The sequence below is a fragment of the Spea bombifrons genome, chromosome 2 (assembly GCF_027358695.1).
Source record: "Spea bombifrons isolate aSpeBom1 chromosome 2, aSpeBom1.2.pri, whole genome shotgun sequence".
Taxonomy (NCBI): domain Eukaryota; kingdom Metazoa; phylum Chordata; class Amphibia; order Anura; family Pelobatidae; genus Spea; species Spea bombifrons.
This window is the reverse complement of record NC_071088.1, coordinates 25,653,183-25,675,070: the sequence shown is the minus strand read 5'-3', so window position 1 is coordinate 25,675,070 and position 21,888 is coordinate 25,653,183. Positions and strand designations below refer to the sequence as shown.

The window sequence follows — 21,888 nt, the reverse complement described above, 5'->3', positions numbered from 1 at the left end:
TAAAAGTATGTAGCAAAGCTCAGGGACGTAACTAGAAACCACAGGGCCCTGGTACGAAAATTGCCCTGGGGCCCTGCAACTTCACAATGTAACATAACGTGATCCCGATATGCTTCTGTCTCCCCGTGCTGGTTCAAAATTAGTTTAGAAAGGGCCTGCACCGGTTCAGGTTGGAAGGGCCATTTCTAAGCTATTTCGAACTGATACAAAGAGACAGGAACAAGGGGTCGCAGGGTTTGCTCCGGGCCCCCTAGAAGCACAAACCCCTGTAGTTACCCCAGTGGCAAAGCTTTGAAATTATGTTTTTTTGCCATAGATGTCAGGCTTTCGGAAGTTTTTTCTTTTTTTTCTTAGAAGCTATATATATATATATATATATATATATATCAACTCTGCCTTTAACCGTAATAGCCTTTATGGAGCTTTACTGGTCCTTCAAGCTTTTGTTTCTGTAGTTATGCAATAAGATAAGGAAGTAGATGTTGAAAACTAGAGGCAAATGTTAGTTTATACATCTTTAACAGTATCATTAAAAGTTATATATTAAACACAGTTTAACTAGCTGCAAAAAATCAATACTGATAATGTCGAAGTCAAAATTATTTCCTTATGATAGAGATATATACCGTATTGGCCCGAATATAGGCCGCACTTTTTTCCCCCACTTTAAGTCTTTAAAGTGGGGGTGCGGCCTATATTCGGGGTCTAGCGCCCGACGCCCGGGACATGCAGTCCCGGGCGCCGGGCAGGCAGCGGGGCTAGGATACAGATCCCCCGCAGCGGTGCAGGGGACCTGTATCCTACTGTCTGATACGCTCAGACAGCCTCCCCTGCCAGCACTTCCCACGGGGGGGAGTACCGGCACGGAAGGTTGTCTAAGCGCATCGCACGGACGTTCACCGGCAGCGGCGATGCGCCGTTGCCGGTGAACGTGCGCACGATGCATTCTAACCCCCCCGACTTACCAGGGCAGACTCCCGGGTGTCTTGCAGGGCCGGCGGAAGACATCTACGCAATACGCGTATACAACTTCCGGTGCCGGCACTTCCGCTGAGTGCCGGTACCGGGAGTTGTATACACGATGTGCATAGATGTCCCCCTCCGGCCCCGTAAGACACCCGGGAGTCTGCTCTGGTAAGTCGGGGGGGGGGGAAAGACAGAGTGGCAGCATATCGCGGGGAGGAAAGAGTGGCAGCGTATCTCGAGGGGGGGGACAGAGTGGCAGCGTATCTCGAGGGGGGGGAGGACAGAGTGGCAGCGTATCTCGAGGGGGGGAGGACAGAGTGGCAGCGTATCTCGGGGGGGGGACAGAGTGGCAGCGTATCTCGGGGAGGGGGGGAGGACAGAGTGGCAGCGTATCTCGGGGGGGAGAGGACAGAGTGGCAGGATGTTTTTTGGTGCTTTTTTTAAAGAAAAAAACTTATATATATATATATAGATATATATATCTATATATCTATATATATATTGATGTTTTGAGAAAATGGAGGCAGGCTCATGCCAGATGGATATCAAAGGCACCATTAATGTCATACACACTAATGTCATACAGTAACACACACAACTCATCATACACTAACACCACACTCTTATACACATGCACATTATATCCAACACATACTGACTCTAACACTACAGAACACACACTACTATAAAAGCAGAGGGGTGCAATAAATACATTATAAATACACATATAATTAAATAAATCAAATAATAAAATAGACTAAACTAAATAAGAGTCCACTGTTTAAAATCACAATAAATATACAATAAAAAATATAAAAAATATTAAATGATGAAAAAGTCGGTAGAATACATTAAATTCATTGCCTCTGGTTCTAGTGTAGCTGTCACGGAACCCGGTCCGTACAGACGACTGCAAAGACCCAGAGCGTCCAAAGATTGTGTGCAGGAGTTACGGTGCAGGAGCAGAGTTGGACAGGGCCTGGTGCAGGGCGACAGCACTCACCCATTGGGCATCTAGGGTTGTGAGGCCACATACCAGCACCCTGACATAGCAGCGGATGATGACAGAACAGAACTGAACTTGGAGATATCCTGCAGGCACCCTGGAGCAGGCATGAGACATAGCACTGGAATCATGTGCAGGATGCTGCAGGCTGAGAGTAGGGAAGCTAAGCAGAGTACAGGAGAAACATACCAAGCAAGGGGAACAGAGCAAGAAGCAGGACCAGACAAGATATACATAATACAGGACACAACAGGGAACAAGACAAGGAATACTAAAGATCTGACATGAACAGGACACCCCTCTACCGGGGTTACAAGACAAGACACCCCTCTACCGGGGTTACAAGACAAGACACCCCTCTACCGGGGTTACAAGACAAGACACCCCTCTACCGGGGTTACAAGACAAGACACCCCTCTACCGGGGTTACAAGACAAGACACCCCTCTACCGGGGCTACAGGACACCCCTCTACCGGGGCTACAGGACAGCCCTCTACCGGGGCTACAGGACAGCCCTCTACCGGGGCTACAGGACAGGACAGGACACCCCACAGGTTACATCACAGACTGGCACACATAAATAGAGGAACTAGCCTAGGACTGTATGATAACTATTGGAGATTCCGTCACATCTTATGGCCATAGTATGCTTAGCCCACCACTATGCCAAAGTACTCCAATGACGGTGGGTCCTAACGATAAAGCCTGCTAACAGAGGTACGAATAGACTGAACATTGAATCTATAGACATATCAGAGAGACATACCTGCAGACTGCAGACTGAGACAAACAGAACACATGGGTGGGGAACACCTTATAAAGGAAACAGAGCTGAAGCAAAGAGCAAGACTGAAATCAAGGAATCAGAGGTTCAGGGCAGAATATACAGAAATCCAGAAATGGACCACAGCAAGACAAGGAAACAAAAGACATGCAGCTCCGCAGCCTGGGTAGAGCATGACAGTAGCATCCAAATGTAGGCACCAAGATAAAAAAATATGCCAGGAAGCACTCTATCCTATTTACAAGGCTGTTGATATGTATGTTACAGCAGTAATGTGAAGCAACTTCAGAGCGAAGAAAGATGAATCAAGAGTAATGACTCACCATCAAATCCTGGTCTTACCTCCAATTAGTGCCAACTACTATCCGGCCTTTGGCTCAGTGGGCACAAACATTATCCAGTACCATTACCAGAGGTTACAGGAGGGATAGCCACATTATCCCTTTGTTTCCCATCAAGTCCTGAACCAACTCTGGTTGGCAAGGTCACACCCCACCTCCAGTCTCACTGTTTTATGCCTAAAGTTAGCAGGAGTGCCCCTTCAAGAACACCATGGCAGACCAACACCAGAGTGATACCCACATTAGTTAAGTGTACCCCATCACTTTGCAAATAAACTGCTGTGTTCCTTCCGAGGATGTGATGGACCGACAGCCCTCAAATCCCCAAAACTTATTTAGACACCTGTTTATTCAAACAACTCCAATCTATCAAAAACTATAAAACAAACCCGATCCTGCTTAATTTTATCCCCAGGCCCCAAACCAGTATGGCGCCCAGGTAATTCCTCCCCAGATGGATTACCATCAACCATTAGACAAGCTCAGGAAGTAGTTGAACCCACCGCATGCCCCGGGCCCTGAACCACCTCACTTCAGAAACACTGGAGGGCAGACTGAGTACAACCTCTCCAGGACGAACCTCCATTTGCCCCCAGTCCCAATATATATAGGAGTGGCTAATGAGTCACACCTGCAGCTCTGTCTCCCAGTGCCGGTATAAAATAGTTTAGAAAGGCCCCTGTAGTTACGCAACTTGCTATGTTGATGTTTAAGAGTCTGAGTACTCAAGGTAAACCTAAAGGCTTAGTTAGTACCTTTTTGATCCACATGTTTAGTTGCATCAGCTGGCATGTATATTTCTACATATTTTAACTGCATGCACCTAAACATTTGTAGGAAGTCTTGGTGTCCCTACTAAAGGTGGTGTTACCACAACATTAAGCAGCTGGCTAGTGCATACATTGGTAAAAGGGGCACCAACACAGGATAGGTATTGAATTCTATAGTTTTATTTTTGTATGTATTTATAATTTTTTTTAATTATTTTAAGTTTAAGATGGGGCCCCTCAATATGTTTGCTTAGTGCCACTAAAAAATAAAGCCGCCTTTGATCCTGAAAGAACCTGTTCAGCCCTCTGTAACATTGTGGTAATGTTAAATGAAATGGTTTACAATATAAATTTGCCATATTTAAATTTATGAAGGCTAAGAAATGTTATTGCCGGATGCAACCATCATAAGGAAATCAATACAGATGTCAGTGTACGTAGGTTTTCCCGATTGTTCAAGGTGTATCTCGGTTTCAGACGTGCCTTAAAATGTTCCACTTTTATTGATATAAAATGCAAATAGTAATATATACCAACTACTCACGTGTATTGCTACAAGTTACACTAAAACCAATAGAAATTCCTTTCAAAGTGATAGCAGAGATGCATACTTGCCAAGTGTTCCTGTTAGGTGTGATAATAATCCTTCTCTGATGTCGCTCTCTTTTCTAAGAGCTCATAAAAGTTTTTTTTTAAGTGCCTTAAAGGGGCAGTTTACTGTCGTTGACAGCCTCGTTGAAGAAGAATGCATTTTAATGAAGAACCACTTACCGCCTCCACTCTCCTCCTCTAAAGTTTGGCAAGGAAAGCACTCCCATTGAAATGACTGGGAGAGTTTTCTGTACATATCCACAGAATTCTCAGAGACAGTGGTGGGGCTGACTGGAGGTAAGTATTTCATGTGCATGGACATGTGTTTGGCTGAACACATTTCCTGCATGGAAGATAGCTGGAGGAAGGGGAAAGGGACAAATGCACATGGGGCTAATTCTACAGAATCCTGCCATGTCTTGGCATGGGAAACACTACAAACATTTAAAGGATGAAGCTATAATATGCCTTAAAGTGAAGCACTGTTCCTGTACCTAGCTTCACTCAGATAGCTAGGTACATACATAATAAGATAGAAGTTTTAAAAAGTTTACAAAACTTATTTGAAATGTGTGTTACGCAGGGAGGGCTGGAGGCCTACGGCCTGGGGGGCAAGTCTAGTCAAGTGGCCCATTGCGCCACTGAATCAGCCCACCATCCATGCCCATCTTTTCCTGATTTTCTAACACATATTGATGTAATGTGATGGGATTGGGAGTACGTCAGTACACACAAAAAAAGTCATCATACACGGGACGCCTGAAGCCACAATTTAACACAACTAATCCTTTTTTAATTAAAACATGCAGATTGAAATAGATTAAATAACTCAAAACCTTTTCTGCTCACTGATTTCTGGGCCTACAAAATGTTGTCCTTTAAAGTGACTATAGTTCAATGTATTCCTACAGACAGAAAGTGCCAGGAAACAGATGATCAAATACAAACCAGGACAGGCTCTGCCACACCGACACCCAAACACACACACACACCAGTACAGGCTCTGCCACACTGACACACCAAACACACACACCAGGACAGGCTCTGCCACACCGACACCCAAACACACACCAGGACAGACTCTGCCACACCAACAGCCAACATTTAATGAATGTTAATAAAACGGCCGGCCGAGTGGGCGATGCCATGACTGTCTTTAATGCGGGACAAAAGCCACCATTAACCGTGATCTCAGGGGTCACACCCCCTGCGATCACACCCCCCGTGATCACTTCCACAGAGGCCATGCCACTTACCTGCGCGTTGCTCGCTGTGCGAGCAGCGTCTCCTGTTCCACACAGGACAAGCAGGAAACCAGCGGAGTCACGTGACTTGACTCCTCTCCGTTCCTGCTTTCCCGGGTGCTACAAGAGAAGAACGCAGAGGGATACAGCGGCTCCTGCAGAAGAGTGATCTACAGTTCAGGGGGGTGGGGGGGGGTGGTATGAATGAGTATGCATGATAGAGGAAATGAATGAGTATCTGTCAATGAGTGAATGAGTATCTGTAAATGATTAGTATCTGTAAATGAGGAAAAGAATATACATTTAAGTAACCCGCACAATTTATATATTTTTTTCTTTTTCCGGGACACATAGATACAGTATGTGTGTAATATCCACACACATCTCAATAAAGCATCAGTCAGTACCACACTCGCCATCCATGCAGCACAATCCATCATGACCAGTGGTTGAAACAGGTCTCTTGGGGATTTCACGTGTTGTGCATTTATTTTGTTTTTGCTCTATACTCCTCCTTTTCCATCTTTAGCTCACTACATGTTATAGACTTTTCTGCCAATTTACTATTGCTTTATTATTGTGCTCTTTTGCTCTTCATTCTGAGTGTACTAATTCTCATTTCCCGTGATTTTGACCTTGGTCAGTTAGGGGACATCTTTTGGTCTTCCCAACGTGTCCCCCAATACTCTATTTTCACCTTAACCTAGCTTGATTTTTTCACAGTTGACTTGAAAAAATCAAGTTTTCGTTTTCATGCATGTTTACCTTACATGAGCAATTAGGGAGCAGAAGTGGATCAAAGTTTACCGACCAACGTCTAATAATATAGTACATACATACTTTTCTGACATTTGAACACGGGGCCCTGAAGACCCCTGGTCTTAGCATACCCCAAGGCTTCTCGGGACCTGAAGTTGGCAATCTGCTGTTACTGACATCTTACCAATGATACACAAGATATACCGTATTTGCTCGATTATAAGACGACCCCCCCAAAATCTAAATATTAATTTAGGAAAAAAACAAAAAGCCTGAATATAAGACTATCCTATAGGGAAAAAGTTTTACTAGTAAATATTAATTCATGTAAACTAATTTTCATATTTAATAAAAGCTATGATTGAGAAAAATATATTTGTTATTTCCTTTTATTTGCCAACCCGCCCCCCCAGTTATGCACATCTGCCCCCAGGCTTGCCACTCTGCCCCCAGAAATGCCTCATACCCCCTATTTGCCACTCTGCCCCATGATGTGCCTTTTAACCCTCTATATGCCACTCTGCCTCCAGAAATGTCTTCTACTCACCTATATGCCACTGTGCCCCAAGATATGCCTTTTAACCCCCTATATGCTCCTCTGCCTCATGATATGCCTTATACCCCTATATGCCACTCTGGCATATAGGGGGTTAAAAGGCATATCATGGGGCTGAGTGGCATATAGGGGGTTAAAATGCATTTCTGGAGATTATATATATATATATATATATATATATATATATATATATATATATATATATATATATATACTGCTAACAGCAATCACACTCCTATCAAGCCAAGGCAGCCAGTACATGCTGGAACCTGGGGATGATAGAAGTGTGATTACAGCCTCCCTATGCCATGCTACCACCCCCCTTACACATCCATGCTATCACACACACACTCATTCACAAACATTTAAATACTCATTTATTCCATTAATCACACATACACACACACACACACACACACACACACGCTCAAACTCCCCACCCCCTTACCTGAACTGCAGATCTCCCACTCGCAGACTTCTGCAGGGGCCCGGCTGTGCGAGCAACTTCTCTGGCCCCGCCCCCAGAGGAAGGAGGGGGGAGGTAGAGTTATGTGAGGACTGTGCTAGCTTCCTGTTTTCCTGCTGCTAATAGCAGAGATGCTGCTTGTGATCAAAGTCCGGTAAGCAGCACGGCCCCAGCAGAATGAGGTCTGATTAGAAGACGACCTCGATTATAAGACGAGGGGTATTTTTCAGAGCATTTGCTCTGGAAAAAACCTTGTCTAATAATCGAGCAAACACGGTATATTAACATACAACTGGCTCATATTTTGTTTGCTGCATAATAAACATGTGCAAATGGGTCAAAAACCTTTTCAGTTTGTTTTTGGACCATTCATTTTCATGGTATGTTCTATGCCCATTCGGTTTGGCCCCAAAATTTGCGGCATTTTAAACTCAGGAACTAAATTTGCTACTGTGAATGTCGGCAAGAAATCTGACGACACCAGTTCAATGAGTTGACTAAGCAAGAGCTTCTTTATTCAAGTGTGCACAGGGGAGAGTCCAGTTCGCAGACTTCTCTCCCCCTCCTTAATTTTCTAACAATATATAGGCAAAGAAGCGCAAACAGTTATTAGCATATTGTCTAGCCGTCTGTTGGTATATTTACTTTGATTTGCTGACACACACGGTTTAAAGAGGTCAAGAAAAATACCCCCCCCAGACATGTGAAATCTTTACTTACAGAAGGTCAAGAAAGGGACAACTTGTCCTTTGTCGTGGCAGACTCTTTTTTGCAACAAGGCACTTAGAGCAAAGAAAACATACGAAAACATACCATATGTACACATTCTTCCGAGACACAAACAAGACATAAGTAAACTAAGAAATGAGGTAGACAGGTGATTGTAGTGTTATCTTATCTGCTATCAGCAGAATAAGCAATGAGGTAAAGATCATTGTACTGACATCCAGAATCAGCAAAATTCTTCAACTTCCACAGTCCCCCCTTTTTATTTTCACTGTAAGAATCAATTTCTTCAGAGTCCAGTGGAGTTATAAGTTGGCCAATTCCATGAGCCTTGCTCCTTCTCATACTGATCTTCAAACATGTCACTGTGCAAAGTCTCTAGGGGAAACTCATCAAGTGGGAAGTCATCATCATATTTCTCCTCCTGTATCTGTGGCATTGCTCTTGTTGGTCCGAGACATTTTTGAATTAGTGTTTTGCAACAAACAACAATTATATAGATACATACAAAAGCCACAAGCAACAAAAACATACCAGACATCAGCTTTGCTCCAAGTGAACCAAATAGTCCGCCCAGACCAAAAGGATTCCAAGTAGTCTCCCTAGATCTAAGTCTTTCCTGAAGTTCGCTCACCTTTTCCATATCATGTTCTATGGATACACTATTATCTACAATGTAAATATTCCCCTGTAAAGGGTATTCCTATGCGGGGCTCTGCTGAGTATGCGGAATATATCCACAAACACAACAAGGCTCCGAGACATTAGAAGCATTATACACCTTTCTCAACATTTCTACAAAAGGTATTATCTTTTTTCCAAGGAGAAGCATGCAGATCACGTTTAATTCGTGAATGTATCTTATTCTCTGCTATATTTTTAGTTGGTTCTGATCTGAACACCTGAAAAGGACTGCAAGGAAAAAAGAAAAAAAATAGCAAATACATTTAGTATAAAACAAGTAACGATAATATACTCAAACATTTTTGCATCTCCTGATGACCTCATTCTTCGTATCTTCACCAGGGGCTCTTGCCAATCTCGTCTTATGTTGGTTAACCAGCTGGGATTATTGTGCCCGATGGAATGGTTAATTTAGGAGCGTGGATTGGGTTTTGGCACCAGTTTAAGATGAGTGCAATGAATCCACGGTGTAATTTCAGCTACCTTTACAGCTGTTTTAGTGATCAGTAGTACTTGGTATGGACCTTTCCACCTGGGCTGAAGAGTCTTTTTCCATTGGAAATGCTTTACCAGGACGTAATCACCTGGTTGGATGTGATGAATTGGTTTTTCGTCCTCGGTGTTCGTGCGCACAGCAGCAACCTGGGATTTAAATTGCTCAAGAGATTTTATTAGTTTTTTACAATACACTTCTATTGTGTCATCAGTTAGAACATGATCATGTCTTAGTAACTCTAGAGTATTAGCAGCTATCATGGGTCGACCCATTATGAGTTCATGAGGAGAACATTTAATAGCTGAGTGTCGGGCATTTCTTATTGACATTAAGGCTATAGGTAATGCATCTGGCCATTTTAAACCTGTCTCGGCACATATCTTGCTAATCTTATTCTTTAAGGTGCCGTTAGCGCGTTCTACTTTTCCTGCGCTTTGTGGATGGTAGGGACAATGTAAATGGTACACAATTCCTAGCCTATGTGCTATCTCCTGCACTATCTCAGCAGTAAAATGAGTTCCTTGATCAGAGTAGATATGCTGAGGAATTCCATACCTAGGAATGAACTCTTGTAGCAACTTTTTAGCAACTGTTAGAGCGTCCGCATGATGGCAAGGATAGGCTTCTATCCAGCGGGAATATGTACACACCACCACTAGTACATATTGATAATGTAGAGATCTAGGCATTTCAATGAAATCAATTTGCAAATTTTGGAAGTGTCCTCGAGGACACCTGGGCTGAACAGTGAGGTGGGAGAGCATTAGCTTACAATTCTCCTTCTGATGTAACTACAGCATACCCAGTCCAACGCCTGCCGTCAATATCCATAAATGAGGAACCATCTACAAAGTATTCGATATCAGGGTCAGTCAAAGGTCGCTCATACAATCGGTCCCTCCTCCTGGTTCTGGCAAAAGAGTGGCAGAATTTAACACTGTGCACAGGTGGACGGTGGCATTGGGTGTACCCTGCAAAACAATCTCGAATTTAGTCAACCTACTATTAGTAAACTGTGTCGATCGACAGGTTAACAATGCACTCACTGCATGAGGAACCATCACTTTCAGTTCCTGTCCCTGAACTATGGCCTGTGCTGATTCCACTAAGGCAGCAGCCGCCACCACAGCCCGTAAACAAGGGGTTAATCCAGCTGCCACAGAATCAAGTGGAGTGCTGTAGTAGGCAAGGGGTCTCTGTATCTCTCCGTGGCTCTGATTAAGTACTCCAGAGGCATTACCCTGTGTTTCATGACAAAAAGTAAATGGCATATCATAGTTAGGGAGCCCAAGAGCGGGGCACTACACAAAGCCTCTTTTAACTGAAAGGGTAAATCAATTCAGCATCGTCAGTATTAGGTTCAATACAGCCAGCATCAGCAAATTGTTACCAGTTTGTCTAGCAGATCTACAATTTCTAGCCAAATGCCCTGGCTTGCTACAATTAAAACAAATAACATTCTTTCTAGTTTCCTTTCTAGAGGAAGATTGTCCGTTATCTCCCACTACATCAGACAGAGAGTTCTGTGAATAGAAATGTCTCTGACTTTCTATCAACATTCTCTGTTCTTTCTCTCTAACTTTCTCTTGACGTTCCTTATACACTTCCATTTGCCTTTCAAAATGTTTAGCAGCTGCTATCATTTCAGAAAGCGGCTTCTCTTCCCATTCTAAAACATTATTAGTGACACCCTTATGGAAGTCTGGTAACAACCCTTTTACAAAACAAGATTCAATCAACTGTCTTGCATTAACCTCTGGATCTGTCACACCACGGTGTCCTATTACAACTTTCGCTACTCTGTCAGCGAATTCACTTACTGATTCATTCTTTCCTTGCATTGTAGAGTTAATCTTTCCCCAGTCAGGTCGCTGTGGCCATGCAGTCCCACAAGCTTGTATTATACAATCTATTGTCTGCTGTCTATTAGTACTCAATCTCTCAATAAACGGGTCATTTGCTCAAGGTGTTACACCAGGAATTCTATTATAAGCTTCAATTAACTGTTTTCTCTCTGCGTCAGTCATAACCAAATCAAACAATTGCATAAAATCCCTTTTCACTGGATCATAAGGAATAGACACACTACTTAATTCTTTACAAAACTGACCAACAATTTCAGGTCTGGGGAATCGATCTTTCAACAGCAATAATTCCCCTGGTGTCCATGGATGATGGACAGATAGAGGTACACCTCTCTCATATCTAGCCCCCCCCCCCAGTCTCTCTCATGGGCATAGCATGCGCAAATGTCTTTTCCTCAGCATCAGAATCTGAATGAGGATCTAAATGGGCCTTTCTGGATCTAGTTCTACATGATGGTCCTGTGGGCTGAATATTGGACCTTGATATTTTAGGAGGATCAGATTGCCTTTCTTGGTCTAGGGGTGAAATAGGAGCTGGTGTTACAAACGGGACAAGCTCCAAAGAAAGTGGCAAATCTGCTTCTGGACCTGCAGGGTGTTGATTAGAACCAGGCATATTAGGGTCTGCTGGTTGAGGTCCATTATATGGGGATGGGTCAAATAATTCTTGAGTCCATAGATCAGATGGATATAGCAAATTATGGACCTTAGGTGGTCCTGGGGTTACAGACACCTCCTGTGCTTTCTTAGAAGTCTCAACAGGGTGAGGTGTTTGAGCACCCTTTTGATTCTTAAAGTTACCTGCCGGACGGCAAGGATATTGGGAATTGGCAGAACAGGTGGGGTCTAGTAATTTCTGCTGTTTCTGTATTTTAACGTTGTCCCACCCTTCTTGATACCATTTCAAGAAAATCATTCTCTCATTCCTTTTCACATCACACATATTCAAACATTCTTTCAAATTATCTAGTATTTCTACATTCAAACTACCGCCAGCTGGCCAAACATAACGGCTTTCTTTATCCTCTTCAGATATTTGCTTCCAATGAGACAAATATTTTCCTGCCTCCTTTCCATGTTTCCTTATCATATATTCTAAGGGCGTCCCCTTAGGCACATTTTTCAACAACAAACTCCTCATCTCCACCGCTACAATAATCCGTGACTATGTACTTCAAAATATTTACACTAGTTCTCACCACTAGGTACTTTACAATAGCCCGTGATTATGTACTCAAATAGCTACACTAGTCTCTCACAACTAGGTACTTTACAATGGTCCCTGACCATGTAGTAAACAATAGTTACACTAGTCTCTCACAACTAGGTACGTTACAATGGTCCCTGACCATGTAGTAAACAATAGTTACACTAGTCTCTCACAACTAGGTACGTTACAATGGTCCCTGACCATGTAGTAAACAATAGTTACAATTAAACAATTCAAGATCTTATAGGTCTTACTTACTCAACTCTGGATCCCGTCACCCGGATGGAATACCGAGGACGACCTTACCCTCATCCACCCAATAATTAAACTATAGGCATTTCAAAAGGTGCCTTACCTCTTTTTGATGGCCAAGGATTAGGTGGATCAAGGTTTAGTCCGCTCCTTCGGTTACCACTTCCGAGACTGTTGGGATCCCGGACGAGCCCCCAAGTGTGAATGTCGGCAAGAAATCTGACGACACCAGTTCAATGAGTTGAGTAAGCAAGAGCTTCTTTATTCAAGTGCGCACAGGGGAGAGTCCAGTTCGCAGACTTCTCTCCCCCTCCTTAATTTTCTAACAATATATAGGCAAAGAAGCGCAAACAGTTATTAGCATATTGTCTAGCCATCTGTTGGTATATTTACTTTGATTTGCTGACACACACGATTTAAAGAGGTCAAGAAAAATACCCCCCCCCTAGACATGTGAAATCTTTACTTAGAGAAGGTCAAGAAAGGGACAACTTGTCCTTTGTCGTGGCGGACTCTGATTCTTTTGCAACAAGGCACTTAGAGCAAAGAAAACATACGAAAACATACCATATGTACACATTCTTCCGAGACACAAACAAGACATAAGTAAACTAAGAAATGAGGTAGACAGGTAATTGTAGTGTTATTTTATCTGCTATCAGCAGAATAAGCAATGAGGTAAAGATCATTGTACTGACATCCAGAATCAGCAAACTTCTTCAACTTCCACACTACCCAGTGCCCACATTCACTCTCATTCTCTCACACCCTAAATGTTTCCCTTACTTCTCTGCCAACCACTTGCGCTTCCGCATCTTCTTCTTCATCTTTTATCTTTTATTGTTTTCCTTATCAAATGTCTTCTATCTTCAATCTTCTATATTTGTCCACATAACCTGGCGGAAACTTCCGTCAAATGGCAGCACTTCTTGTGATATCACAGGAAGAGCCATCATATTATATAATATTGCATAGTTCAATTTAGGGCAAAATTATGACGCTTACGGTAACATCCTCTCCCCTGATTGGAGGACTTGATTCGAAGTAGCCCATGCTGACATGGACTTTAGAGTAATGATAGGAATCGGGACACATTCTCTCTATTCTCATAAGCCAATCAAAATGATCACACTACTTTTATTTTAGGGTGCTACCAGGTCATCATAGGAGTTCTACAACAAATCTTTGTCTACATGTTGCTGCTTGAATGAAACAAATCAAATATATAAAATTAGAACTGTGCATTCCTTTCTTCGAGTGTATTGAATATTTGACTGAAACCGAAGTTGAGATATTCTTGCAAGAATGTTGATTTGTTTAAATCTGGAAAAGGAACAAAAATGATCCTCCTGTGGAATTACTCAATGTGTACTTAAACAAAGCACCTATTTTATGCTTCCTTAAAACTGTATTTGAATTACCGTTCTAAATACCTTTAAGACAATAATTAGAAAGTGTATGTAAGGTCTCTGGAACTGTAACAGGATGTAAGCACATGGATAAAGCAACACACTTCAGGTACTATGTATGTGGTGTATAGGAATCTCATGCACTATTTTATGTATAAGTTGACCATTTAAGAGTTAAGACTGCTGATAGTTGCTTGCTGTGTTTAACCTGTTTCTTACAACAAACATAAATGATGGATACTTTTTAGGTAAATATAAGTAAGTAAATATAGTTTGATTATCCATGTGCTTACTTCCTCTTACAGTTGCAGAGACCTTACATACACTTTCTAATTATTGTGTATTTAGAACGGTAATTCAAATACAGTTTTAAGGAAGCATAAAATAGGTGCTTTGTTTAAGTACACATTGAGTAATTCCACAGGAGGATCATTTTTGTTCCTTTTTCCAGATTTAAACAAATCAATATTCTTGCAAGAATATCTCAACTTCGGTTTCAGTCAAATATTCACATACATAGTACCTGAAGTGCGTTGATTTATTTAATATTATATATAATTAAATATTATATATACCGTATTTGCTCGGTTATAAGACAAGGTTTTTTCCAGAGCAAATGCTTTGAAAAATACCCCTCGTCTTATAATCGAGGTCGTCTTCTAATCAGACCTCATTCTGCTGGGGCTGTGCTGCTTACCGTACTTTGATCGCGAGCCGGGCCCCTGCAGAAGTCTGCGAGTGGGAGATCTGCAGTTCAGGTAAGGGGGTGGGGAGTTTGAGCGTGTGTGTGTGTGTATGTGTGATTAATGGAATAAATGAGTATTTAAATGTTTGTGAATGAGTGTGTGTGTGTGATAGCATGGATGTGTAAAGGGGGTGGGGGTGGTAGCATGGCATAGGGAGGCTGTAATCACACTTCTATCATCCCCAGGTTCCAGCATGTACTGGCTGCCTTGACTTGATAGGAGTGTGATTTCTGTTAGCAATATAGGGGGTTAAAATGCATTTCTGGATATATATATATATATATATATATATATATATATATATTGTGACCGTGTGAACCCCAGGGAGATGATTAGCATGGCATCTGAGTACAGCTGCTATGCAGATTATACATATGGGTCCCTGGGGTGGAGCAATTGGTTAAAAACCCCTGGAGCCTGATACTCAGGGAGACTGTTGGGGGAAGAGGAAGTTCCCTGTGCTCCCAGGGTAAGGAGAGGCCCTGAAGAAGACAATCCCTGAGCCAAGTGAGGCAAAACCTGCCTGGACATTTTGTGTGCTGTCTGGGGGAGGTTTTCCAGAGCCTGGCGTAGCTGGGTCTGGTTGGGAGGTTGAGGTAGTGGGTGATTAGGCTGGTCAGTTTAGACCAGCATAGTTAAGTTAGAGAGGGCTCCAATTGGGAGCTAGGTTTTCTTTTAATGATTTGGTTTTTGGGGTTTAAGTGGTTAAAATAAAGCGCTGTTTTGTTTAAAGCTGCTGTTCCTGACTCTGATTGCCCTAGAGGACTGTGCTTAGGACCCCTAAAAGTGACATGTATGGCCCTCATGCTATAGGGTTTGTCACATATGGTGGAAAATGCGGGTAAAGCACTGCTATGGTCTGTGGGCAGAAAGCAGGAACCAAGTGAACAACTGAGTGGATGCTGGTGACGAGTGCTACACTGGATCCAGGAACCCCAAGTGTTGTGCGGCCTGAAGCTACCAAGCTGCAGTGGATGTGCCAGAAGTTATTACAGCTTAAACCAGAGGATTGAGTGGAAACTCTGCAAAGACTGTTGCGTGGTATGTGCCCTTGTGTATTGCTGGCTGAAATACATATGCTTATGGAGGATGGCCTTGATGTGTTTGTGACGACTTATTGATGATCCGGATGTGAAGGTTCTATTTGCTGGATAAAAGTATTGCGTATCTGTGAAACCTGCAAAAGAAAAGCATTTTGTCGCTATGACCTGCTGGTAATTACTTGATTGCATACTGCAGAGGAAGCGATTAAAGACCTGGAGTACAATCTCTTAGATTTGTGTATTGCAGTGACTGCTAGTCTAATGCAAGATGGGAAAGGACAGCAAAGCAGAAATAAGATGTCCTTTCCATGTTTCACTCGCCAGCCAACCTGCAGTGGATATGTGGAACCACTGAAACTGGCACAAGAGGCATATATAAAGTGTGCAGGGCACAAGAGTTAAAGGAGGAAATCCTTAAAAGTGGCTGCACCAGGGTGAAGTCTCTGATTTGAACTTGCAGCTGAAAGAAGTAACCGATAAACTAAATGCCGCAGAAAAGAAAGTGGGAATGCTACCTATGTCTTGCAATTGTGTACATGGGAACAAAAGAGACTGTACAGTAGCTAGAGAAAGTCTTTCACCGGTGGTTCTTCAACTTCAGGAGGAGAAACACAAATTACAGAAAGAGCTTGTCAACAAACAAACAAAAGTATGAGGATGCTATCAAACAGAGAGACTGTGAAATTAAGAGAGTGACAGAGTTAAATGTTTGCTATGACAAACTGAGTCGTGGTGTATGTAACAATGTGGCATGGACTACTAAGCTCAGGAAAGTGGAAGCTATGCCCAGAGATGAGCTGAATCTCTATGTGATTGAGCAGTCAGAGTATGTTGGGAAACAGATCTGCAAGAACAAAAAACTGACTGATGAGTGTATGCTAAAAGAACTTGAATTAATAAAGGTTAAAAACCAAGCAGCACAATTACAGGAGGAATTGCACCGAACTATTGGCCAGCTTGAGGGAGAAAACCTCACTTTGCAAAATGAAGTGGCTGCTTCTAGAGAAAAGCATTGTGTTGACCTGTCAGCAAAACTTCAAGAGATGCAACAGTTGCAGGAACAAAAGCTGGTGGTTGAAAAACGTCTCGCGGAGGTGTCCCAGAAAGGTAAAGAGGATGCAGAGCGTGTATTCGGGCTCCTTTCTGAGAATAGCAGTGTGAATTTAACACTTGCAGTTGAGCGTCTAGAAAAGGTAAAGCTGCAGGAGACTATAAAACAACTACAAGATGAAATCCAAGTCTTGTTTAAAGCCAGTGAAGAGAGTGCTGAACTTCATAAGGCTAATTCAACACTAAACGACATGTATTCCCAAGTAAAGGCTGAACTGGAATATTGCAAGGATCAGCTACAGGCCAGAGAAGGCCAGCTAAAGCAAATGGGGGCAGTTATGCTTCTAAAAGAGGAGGAGTTAGCATTGGCTATCCGCTCCAGAGATCAAGCTTTAAGGGAAAGAGATACGGTCTAATGTAAGCTGGAAGCAATACCGACTAATACAGAGCGGGACAGGTAAACATTTTTCATGCAGCTTGCTGATATCCAGGCTGAGAGAGACAAAATGGCAGAGAGTCTGGAGACCGCCCAGACTTCGAATGTAAAGCTTCAACAAGTTGGGCTTGAACTGGATAAAGACAATAAATCCCTCAGGCATCAACTGGCAAAATCAACCTTAGAGCTGAGAGAGGTGAAAGCAACCCTTGAGGAACAAAGGGTTACTGCAGTAGAAAAACACATACGTCATCTAACTGGAGTTGTAGTACTGGTTCTACAGCTAGCTGAAGAGAGGGAGGCCAAGCTAGCTCTGCAGCAACAGATTAAGGTCCAGGAGGAAGAGGACACCGTATCTGAAACGTTAAATATTGTACAAGCAGCAGATGAGCGGCCACAGTACAATACAAGATGTCTGGAGAAAAAGACTGTGATTAAGAATGCCATTAAATGTAAGCTTTATGGGTTAAGTGAAGGAGGGTCCATGCATGGTGCTAGGAGTACTGGCCAACTAGAATATCAACATGGCAGTAAGCTACTCCAGGGAGCAGCTGGTCCCAGGTCCAGCAGAAGCCATACTTCAAAGGAGGAACCTTCTACAGGTGACAGTGTGTTTCCCATTCACTGATGGTTGCAGAAACCCAGAAGGGCAGATGGATACAAGGAGAAAGTATCCACTACCGGGCCACATTTATGGTGTGTGGAAAGGAAAGCCCCCTGATGCCAACCTAAGAGGGATGTCATCAGCAGAGCTGCTTAGTCCCATGGTCGCTCAGCCCCATGGTTCTGATCTGGTGGGGAGGATATGTGACCGTGTGAACCCCAGGGAGATGATTAGCATGGCATCTGAGTACAGCTGCTATGCAGATTATACATATGGGTCCCTGGGGTGGAGCAATTGGAGAGCAGGGTGGGCCAATGCTCCATTCCCCCATTCTGTAGAAACTCCATGCCGGGTTTTCCAGGAGGCAAGAAATCTGCAGGATCCGGTCCGGGATTTCTATGAGGCCGGCGTCAGGCACAGGTGCTGGGCATTAAAAACCCCTGGAGCCTGATACTCAGGGAGACTGTTGGGGGAAGAGGAAGTTCCCTGTGCTCCCAGGGCAAGGAGAGGCCCTGAAGAAGACAATCCCTGAGCCAAGTGAGGCAATACCTGCCTGGACATTTTGTGTGCTGTCTGGGGGAGGTTTTCCAGAGCCTGGCGTAGCTGGGTCTGGTTGGGACGTTGAGGTAGTGGGTGATTAGGCTGGTCAGTTTAGACCAGCATAGTTAAGTTAGAGAGGGCTCCAATTGGGAGCTAGGTTTTCTTTTTATGATTTGTTTTTTGGGGTTTAAGTGGTTAAAATAAAGCGCTGTTTTGTTTAAAGCTGCCGTTCCTGACTCTGATTGCCCTAGAGGACTGTGCTTAGGACCCCTAAAAGTGACATGTATGGCCCTCATGCTATAGGGTTTGTCACAATATATATATATATATCTCCAGAAATGCATTTTAAACCCCTATATGCCACTCAGCCCCATGATATGCCTTTTAACCCCCTATATGCCAGAGTGGCATATAGGGGTATAAGGCATATCATGGGGCAGAGGGGCATATAGGGGGCTAAAAGGCATATCATGGGGCACAGTGGCATATAGGAGAGTATAAGACATTTCTGGAGGCAGAGTGGCATATAGAGGGTTAAAAGGCACATGTGCATAACTGGGGGGGCAGGTTGGCAAATAAAAGGAAATAAAAAATATATTTTTCTCAATCATAGCTTTTATTAAATATGAAAATTAGTTTACATGAATTAATATGTACTAGTAAAACTTTTTTCCTATAGGGTAGTCTTATATTCAGGCTTTTTGTTTTTTTCCTAAATTAATATTTTGATTTTGGGGGGGTCGTCTTATAATCAGGGTCGTCTTATAAGTGAGCAAATATGGTATATATATATAATTTATATGATATTAAACTGTATTCATAGAATGCCAGCAGACTCCATAGCACTACTAAAATAGGAGATAGTAAAAATTAACAATAATATTCAAATTGACAATATACAAAATTAACAATAACATTAAAACATTTGAATGAGGTTGCACTTAGTTGTCCTATTACACTTAAATGTTGCTGAAATGTGTGCTGTATTTTTTAATTTTTATTTTGCGTTATGTGTTGTTTAGATTTAGGGTTCTCTTGAAATACTGATAAACAAAGACAATATATATATATAAATATATATTCTCTGACTTCACTACGAATTTTGATCTGCTAACCATCTCTTGCTTTATGTAAGGCCTACTTGCAGAAGAATCTCACCTAGGTTAGTCCTTCATAATCCATAGTGACGTCAGATATATTAACCCCTTAACGACCTTTGCCAGTTCAGGACCGTCATGGAAAAACGGTCACTTAAGGACCTTTGACGGTCCTGAACCGTCAAAAAATTAAATAAGCTTAGAAAGTGATCAACGATCACTTTCTTCGCTTAAACGACGATCACTTTCTTCGCTTAAACGGCGTTCCTGTAATGCCTCGATGTCTAGTCATTCAGTAACGCCGAGATCGGCATCGGGGGCCATGTCTGGCCCCTCCCGGGGACGCCCATTTTAAAAGTGTTTAGGAGGCGATCAACGATCACCTCCTAAACTTAAATGGTGTCGCTGGAATGCCTCGATCAGGAGGCATCCAGCGACACCAAACGCTTACCTCTGGATGGACTGTGACCGCTCCGGAGAGCGGTCACAGCCGCCGCTGCCGGTGCTCTTCACCATCAGCAAGATGGCGGCCGCCCTGTAAAAAAAAAACAATCAAGTTTTAAAGGTTCGCTAGATGGTCTCCAGACCCTCTAGAGAACTCTGGCTCCACTTGCAGGTTGAATACAGGTACTGCATTCAACCATGCAAGTCAATGGAGCCCAGCTTTCTAATCACAATGTGATTAGTAAAATATTAAAAAAATAATAATGAAAAAAAAATTAAAAAATGTGCTAACATTTAAAAATAATTATGCAGTGATGTCACTAGAGGAACCATCCAGTACCAGCAAAATGTGTAAAAAAATATAAAAAAAAAGTATTAAAAAAATAAAATAAAATAAAAAAATAAAGTTTATTATTTTGAGCAAGTGCTAAAATTTCTCAAAAATCTCAACAAAGAGTTAAAATAAAAGCACTTCAAATACCCAAGGGGTGTCTAAATGGCTGATGGGGTAAATTGGAGTGGCCGAGCTCAAAGATAGGGCATAGGTACAGACTGACCAAAATGGAGAAAAAAGCGCACTTCCCAAATGTGGCATTTTAAATCTCAAACAACATGACAAACCCATGCATGTGGGGTATCACTGCACTCAGGAGATGTTCCTGAACACACATTGGGGTGTTGTTTGACAGTGACATATACCAGCACCTGTATATCTATAACTAAAGTACAATTTGTGTGAAAAAGAAAAATGACTATTACAAAGTTTGACAAAGTGTGGTTGTATAATGGGTGCATGGAAAGGGTTAAAATAACAGCATTTGAAATACCCTGGGGTGTCTAGTTTTCAAAAATATATGGTTTGACGGGGTTAAACTGAGTTAACCGGCTTCAAAGATATTCCAAAGAGGAGATGGAGGCAGAATGACCAAATGACCACCTGAATTACGCATGCCCCAAAAGTAGCCCTTTACCAGCCAAACAATCTGACAAACCCATGCATGTGGGGTATCTCTGTACTCAGGAGATGTTCCTGAACACACATTGGGGTGTTGTTTGACAGTGACATATACCAAAACCTGTATATCTATAACTAAAGTACAATTTGTGTGGAAAAAAAAATAAAAAAAATTACTATTACAAAGTTTGACAAAGTGTGGTTGTATAACTGTTGCATGGAAAGGGTTAAAATAACAGCATTTGAAATACCCTGGGGTGTCTAGTTTTCAAAAATATATGGTTTGACGGGGTTAAATTGAGTTAACCGGCTTCAAAGATGTTCCAAAGAGGAGATGGAGGCAGACTGACCAGATTTGTTAAAAAAGGTTTGGAAATCATAAAACGCTGCTTGTACTTATTGCCCTATAACTTGCAAAAAAACATAAAAACATTGGGTATTTCTAAACTCAGGACAAGTAGTAGAATCTATTTAGCTAGTTTTTTACTTGCTTTTTTAGGTGAGTAAAAGATGTTTCAAATAAAAGTCATAAAATGTGTTTTTTTTTCAATTTTTCACCATGTTTTTTTATTATTTTTTTTATAGTAAATAAGATAATATGATCAAAATAATGGTATCTGAAGAAAGCCCATTTTGTCCTGAAAAAAACAATATAGGTATAACTTATGTGGGTACACTAAATCGGTGAGGAGAAAATTACAGCTGAACACAAGCGCCACAAAAGTATTAAAACAGCCTCGGTCCCACAGGGTACAAAAAGGTCCTTAAGGGGTTAAGCATTTAACTCTCCTGTAATCACTTGTTTTTAATTATTTGGAAAATACATTTCCGACACTTTTGAAGACAG

At 42.2% G+C, this 21,888-nt stretch overlaps 1 long non-coding RNA gene across 1 annotated transcript; it reads left to right on the top strand.

The window, feature by feature from the left end:
- The first annotated feature begins 19,998 nt into the window (after nt 1-19,998).
- On the top strand, nt 19,999-21,443 carry LOC128474540 (uncharacterized). The gene is made up of 2 exons (XR_008346361.1): nt 19,999-20,458; nt 20,494-21,443. It is a non-coding gene; the product is annotated as an uncharacterized LOC128474540 (long non-coding RNA).
- The last annotated feature ends 445 nt before the right edge of the window (nt 21,444-21,888 follow it).